Source organism: Schistocerca piceifrons, chromosome 5, assembly GCF_021461385.2.
Source record: "Schistocerca piceifrons isolate TAMUIC-IGC-003096 chromosome 5, iqSchPice1.1, whole genome shotgun sequence".
Classification (NCBI taxonomy): domain Eukaryota; kingdom Metazoa; phylum Arthropoda; class Insecta; order Orthoptera; family Acrididae; genus Schistocerca; species Schistocerca piceifrons.
Window position 1 is genome coordinate 28,546,677 of NC_060142.1, and position 6,660 is coordinate 28,553,336.

A 6,660-nucleotide genomic window follows, 5' to 3' on the forward strand; every position below is an offset into this window, starting at 1 on the left:
TTTTTCAGAGAAAGAAATGGAATGCTGGGCATGAACAAAAAATCTAATAGGCTAATACTCTAATATCTTGGCAGCGTGTTTAAGAAAACTGCGAAATTGGAATGAACCAAAAGGGAGATTACCCATACGACAAGCCACTCGAATAGCGACAAACGCGCGTCCACGCGGCTAAGACAGATATTCAACAGAGCATGGATGGCCTAAGGAATAATGTAGCAGGTAGACAGGAATCAATTGTTTCAGAGTTCCTGAAGCTAGCGAATGAAGATATTCTAAAGATACCAGCTGAACTCTTTTAGGAGATACAGAGATCTGGTCGGGTATCCTCTGTTTGGCTGCGGCCCTAGTCCGCCAACTCCATTAAATGGTGGCTCGGAACGTTATCAGCCGTTGAAGGCATATTACATAAGTATCTGTTCTATGGGAGATGCTCTCGTAAACACTACAGAACTGAATTGAAGATTATCATAATAAACAGACTAATGAGTAACAGGCTAACATCAGAAAAAGGACGTTCTTGCTTACCGCAGATTTTCAACTTCACAAACATTATCAGGCATAAAATGTCTGTTAGGTACTACTGTGGGGTCGTATGCACTGAAAAAAAAACATGCGCGGCTCAGTTGACAGTGAGTCACTGTTGAAAGTTATGGAAGGATTGGAGTGGATGATTCAACAGGTTCTGATCGATACAGGGGCAAAAGTGAATTTCGTTGACAATAACGCGGATAGCTTCCAAAACAGAAACTGGTATCAAACAACTCAATGAAGTTTCTCCACTCCTTTTTATCTGTATGTTGGAAAAGGTCATTCGAGAATGGAGCTAAAGGGATGGAAATGAATAATTATTCAGACTAGGACCCAAACTCAGCCATTTTTACAACAACATTAACTCACCAATCACGAAGATTCATCAACTAACAGAGACAGCTGAGAAAGTAAAATTACAGGTTTCCTTTGAGAAGACAAAATACATTACAAATATCAGTGATAGATGATTTTAAATAAAGGGGAGATTAATGTCATATAGAAATTTAAATAACTGGTCGGAATAACTGAGCAGAAAATCTTGGAGCAAGAAGCGATTAATCTTAAGATCTGCAAATCTCATCTACCTTATGAAATGACGGAAATGATCTATAAGAAATGTCAGCTAATATTGGAGACAAGTTAAAACTGTATGGTACGGATATCTAACCAGAAGGGTTAAATGCCTTGAAGATAATGAATTATTTTTGAAAATATTTACTTATTTATTCACTCAATTATTTAACCTGTCATACGGATGGGGACATTAGGCTCTCTATCAAATCTAACCAGGTGATTCACTAACTTTACACAACATATATCTGAATAATCACGTAATACTGCATTTGGAAATTGAAAACTATAGTAGTGCACGTAAAAAAGACACATTTACAAAATTAATATTCGCACATGATAAATAGCATAAAAGAAATTATGGGATGTGGGTTTTTAATTGTCAGTGTTAGCAGCAGTAGGCATGAGAGAAAGGAATGCAGAAGGGAGGGAAAGGAGTAAGTAATAACACATATTTAAAGAATATGAAGGAAGAGGTTGGCGTGACTCATAGAGAAAAGCAATGATATTGGGTCATGACTGGCAGAAGACAGGAGCATTGGCTATGCTTTTTGACAGACGGGAGATTGGCATTATACTTTAATACTGGGGATATAAAAATGGAGTGCGCAAACTTCCCCTTGAAATCAGGAAGACTTTGATTTTTTGCATAATGCAGTGAAGCGCCTTCCAGAAGCGGACAGTGGCAAAAGCAAAGGATATTGCGAGATGGCAGAGCTAGGATACTAGATAAATGGACCTTGTGTTTCGATTGCCAGTGGGTAGCCAGTGGGTAGCCAGTGGGTAGCCGGCACACTGCGGAACCTGTAAAGTAGACACTGCGTGCGGTAGACCCGTAACTTGTTTGGCCACAACGATCCTAACTGAGCTAATGAAGCTTGCTTAAGTTTACGTTCACATCCTGTGGAAAACGTTTCGAGACTATTTGTAATCATGGACTCAATTGAAGGTGTTCTGCCACATTGTGATAGTATTATCTACCCAGTTGAGATGATCTTCCAACGGCACACCAAGTTCTTTACTTGTTTCTGATGTGATATCGGAATATTTTCAAGCTGGATAGGAGCCAAGTGTTTGCGAAGTATCAACGAGTTTACTGAGGTTCGCGCAAAGAGAGGAGCGGAAAAATTTGGGTCCTCAGATTGAGACTCCAGTCAGACGAGGAAATTCTAGCCGCAACTCTCGTTATGAGGACTTGCCTTTGGGACACTCGTCCTGAGCGTGGCTTTGCACCGGTATTGGTCTTAACTGTATCAGCAGTCTGGACCTTAGTCATCTCAGACAACTCGCTGTGCCGAGGACAATCTTATGATCTTATTCGTATTAGCTCTGCCGCCTTGACATTCGATTTCCCTGTGTTTACTGCCGTATGAGTGAATGAAATTGGTCAGTGGTATGACTGGGGAATGCGAGTGTCACATGCTGGCACCTACCGATATTTCAGGGCTCCATGAGAGATTAATTGCAATCCATCCAACACATATCCAGCCCACGACTTTGCTTACTTCGGGGCAGTGATAAAGAATTACAGGTCTCGCACGTCAGAGCTCTGCTGACGCTTGCAGCACGACTGTCACCTCAGACAGTGCTACGCATAGAGAAAGGGGTGTAGTATTGCTGTACCCGCTGGTTTTGGCAAACAGAATCCCAGTCTTCTCAGTTGCTCTCAGCTGCACCAACGTGGTACAATGTCTGTGCTGAATAAATCCATCGATGTTTATTCAGCATAGATAGTTTCAGATTGCGTTATCCTTGTTTTCAGCTGGAGTAAACAGACTGAATAGACAAACCCTATTCTTGGCCAGTCTTTACCCAGTGTACTGATAATTATTTGTTACATCTATTTGTGTAGCCAGGAAGTCATGATTTATTGACACTTCCCTTTACTGCTTACGCTGAGAGCGAGACCTGTTTGATTTCCAAATTACAGAGCCCAAAGTTCATCTGGGTATTCGAAAACAGTTGTTACAAAAGTGGCTTCCCTAAAAATAAAATGACAGTCATATGTACAAGGCCGAACACTTAATTTGTCCTGGTTGAGTAATACATGGCTAGAAGGTCCTGAAGAATGTAAACCTGATTGGAGTGGCTGCATGGGAATGCATTAACAAGTGAGAAACTTCCTAGTCGAATGAAGACTGACTTCAATAGGCTATCATCAGGTGCCTTTGCTACTATTACACGACATTTAGCGTACAAAGGCTGATCAAAAGGTACTGGTATTCGGCTTCATCCATTGCTGGTCCCTTTTGTGGCACCTTGAAGAAGAACCATATAAATTGGTGACGGATTTAAAGATGCCAAGTTGATGAATGGAAGAAGAACTATGGAGGACGTTTGGAACTCTCTCATTACCGCTAAATCTGCAAGTGTTTACCTGCAAGACTCTGGAACTTCACAACAAAATGAGACCAGAAAACGACTTGTTCGTTAACTGTGGTTATTTCACCATCCGACGTCCTTGAAAATTTTGATCTGGAGTCTGGAGTGACATAACCATTGAACCGGTTTCAATGAGATCCTCGAATAGCATTTGTGGATTGGCCGGAGGCAGAGGAATAACAGCGAAAACTATTGCAACATGAATTAAGTCGATGCCAGCTTATTCTCTGGTGTGAGAAGCAATGGTAGAATATGCAGGTGTGTGCAGCATCTCTTCAGAGCTCAACGTGGAGCTACAGGAGGCAAGGCAGAAAAGAAACTACAAGAACTTGCAAACTTTTATTTCTTGGACTGAGGAACACAATCCGTTTTCTAAAACACCCAAACTCTCTCCGTTATCGACAGAGGTTGTAGCAGTTGAGAACGTGAACTCTGATAAAGAGCTTCAAGTTGAAACTCTATCCTTGAAAGAGAATGAGAACCAAACATTCAATGTGATGCACTAGAAAAGAAAGTTAGCTGTTAAATCACTGTCCTCTATAGCCAAGTTTATAATAATTAACAACAACACAATGTGTGAACCCTAACACTCTCCTATGTCAGATGGTGTGCACAGTAAGGAATGATGAGAGACTTGAAGAAAAATTTAGATCCGTATTATGTGCTTATCCTCCATGCTTCTATGACTGATCTGACTAATGAGGAAGGGAAGCAAGTCTTCAATGATGGCTGGCTTGTTTCCAGATCCAAATGAATCATCAATCACACCACATTCAGAGTAAGTGTGCACCAAAATTGATTGGGGTCACCTCCTTCATTGAGATGTCTGGCGACTCCCAGCTACCTACAGACAGGTTTCAAGCAGTACGCAGATTACATAGTTATTCATTATGGGCCAGCCACTGTTTTATTTTATGGAAACAAGCAAGGAAACACAAAAGATGAAGACACTTACGCTGATCACGTCATCCACTAAGATTGATGTGAAAGTAGAAGATCCATCCATGTAAATGTCAATCAGAGAAAAAGACACTGTATCAACTACACTCCTGGAAATGGAAAAAAGAACACATTGACACCGGTGTGTCAGACCCACCATACTTGCTCCGGACACTGCGAGAGGGCTGTACAAGCAATGATCACACGCACGGCACAGCGGACACACCAGCAACCGCGGTGTTGGCCGTCGAATGGCGCTAGCTGCGCAGCATTTGTGCACCGCCGCCGTCAGTGTCAGCCAGTTTGCCGTGGCATACGGAGCTCCATCGCAGTCTTTAACACTGGCAGCATGCCGCGACAGCGTGGACGTGAACCGTATGTGCAGTTGACGGACTTTGAGCGAGGGCGTATAGTGGGCATGCGGGAGGCCGGGTGGACGTACCGCCGAATTGCTCAACACGTGGGGCGTGAGGTCTCCACAATACATCGATGTTGTCGCCAGTGGTCGGCGGAAGGTGCACGTGCCCGTCGACCTGGGACCGGACCGCAGCGACGCACTGATGCACGCCAAGACCGTAGGATCCTACGCAGTGCCGTAGGGGACCGCACCGCCACTTCCCAGCAAATTAGGGACACTGTTGCTCCTGGGGTATCGGCGAGGACCATTCGCAACCATCTCCATGAAGCTGGGCCACGGTCCCGCACACCGTTAGGCCGTCTTCCGCTCACGCCCCAACATCGTGCAGCCCGCCTCCAGTGGTGTCGCGACAGGCGTGAATGGAGGGACGAATGGAGACGTGTCGTCTTCAGCGATGAGAGTCGCTTCTGCCTTGGTGCCAATGATGGTCGTATGCGTGTTTGGCGCCGAGCAGGTGAGCGCCACAATCAGGACTGCATACGACCGAGGCACACAGGGCCAACACCCGGCATCATGGTGTGGGGAGCGATCTCCTACACTGGCCGTACACCACTGGTGATCGTCGAGGGGGACACTGAATAGTGCACGGTACATCCAAACCGTCATCGAACCCATCGTTCTACCATTCCTAGACCGGCAAGGGAACTTGCTATTCCAACAGGACAATGCACGTCCGCATGTATCCCGTGCCACCCAACGTGCTCTAGAACGTGTAAGTCAACTACCCCGGCCAGCAAGATCTCCGGATCTGTCCCCCATTGAGCATGTTTGGGACTGGATGAAGCGTCGTCTCACGCGGTCTGCACGTCCAGCACAAACGCTGGTCCAACTGAGGCGCCAGGTGGAAATGGCATGGCAAGCCGTTCCACAGGACTACATCCAGCATCTCTACGATCGTCTCCATGGGAGAATAGCAGCCTGCATTGCTGCGAAAGGTGGATATACACTGTACTAGTGCCGACATTGTGCATGCTCTGTTGCCTGTGTCTATGTGCCTGTGGTTCTGTCAGTGTGACCATGTGATGTATCTGACCCCAGGAATGTGTCAATAAAGTTTCCCCTTCCTGGGACAATGAATTCACGGTGTTCTTATTTCAATTTCCAGGAGTGTATATACAAGAAGGGGAAAATTCGTTGTACAGAAATGTGAAAGTGAACAACACTCTTCGCAAGAAACTTCCGATCTAGATTGTTTTCACCACCAGTGTTACTTGCAGCCTGTTGTTGAAGTTGGCTGCCCTTTCTCCTCCCACACTCCCCCTCCCCCTTCAGCAGCTTTCAGGCAGCATTCGTTTAGAACCTACCACCCTACCAGATGTAGCAGTGGCTAAATGAGAAGAACAATACGCTCGAGTGCGGGTGGGAGAAGATTGGCGACCACCTGAGACCAATTACAACAGTACGTCCTGTAGCTGCCTGGGAATTACTGTTCCTCGTAGCGTGTGCTTGCAGAGACGCATGCGTCCGTAACTGCGAGTGCAGAAAGAGGGGTCTAATCTGCTAATGTGGTAATTGTTCAGCCCTAGGATATGTTAACAGGGACACGAATATGATACATGAATACATAAATGTTAGGTTGCATCTAACATTCTACATTTTTATTCAATATTACTCCTGAACTCAATTCTTGAAATTAAAAAACTTCAATTAAATATCGTTGCAAAATATAACCAAATATGCCTGTTTTCTAAAGAAAAGCCTCCAAAAGCCTCAGTTTTAAAAACGTTATGATTAAAAGTGTTATAATTATATAACATAGTTATTATACACATCATATATCCATAATTTAAAATCATTTATTCTGAACAGATACTCATACT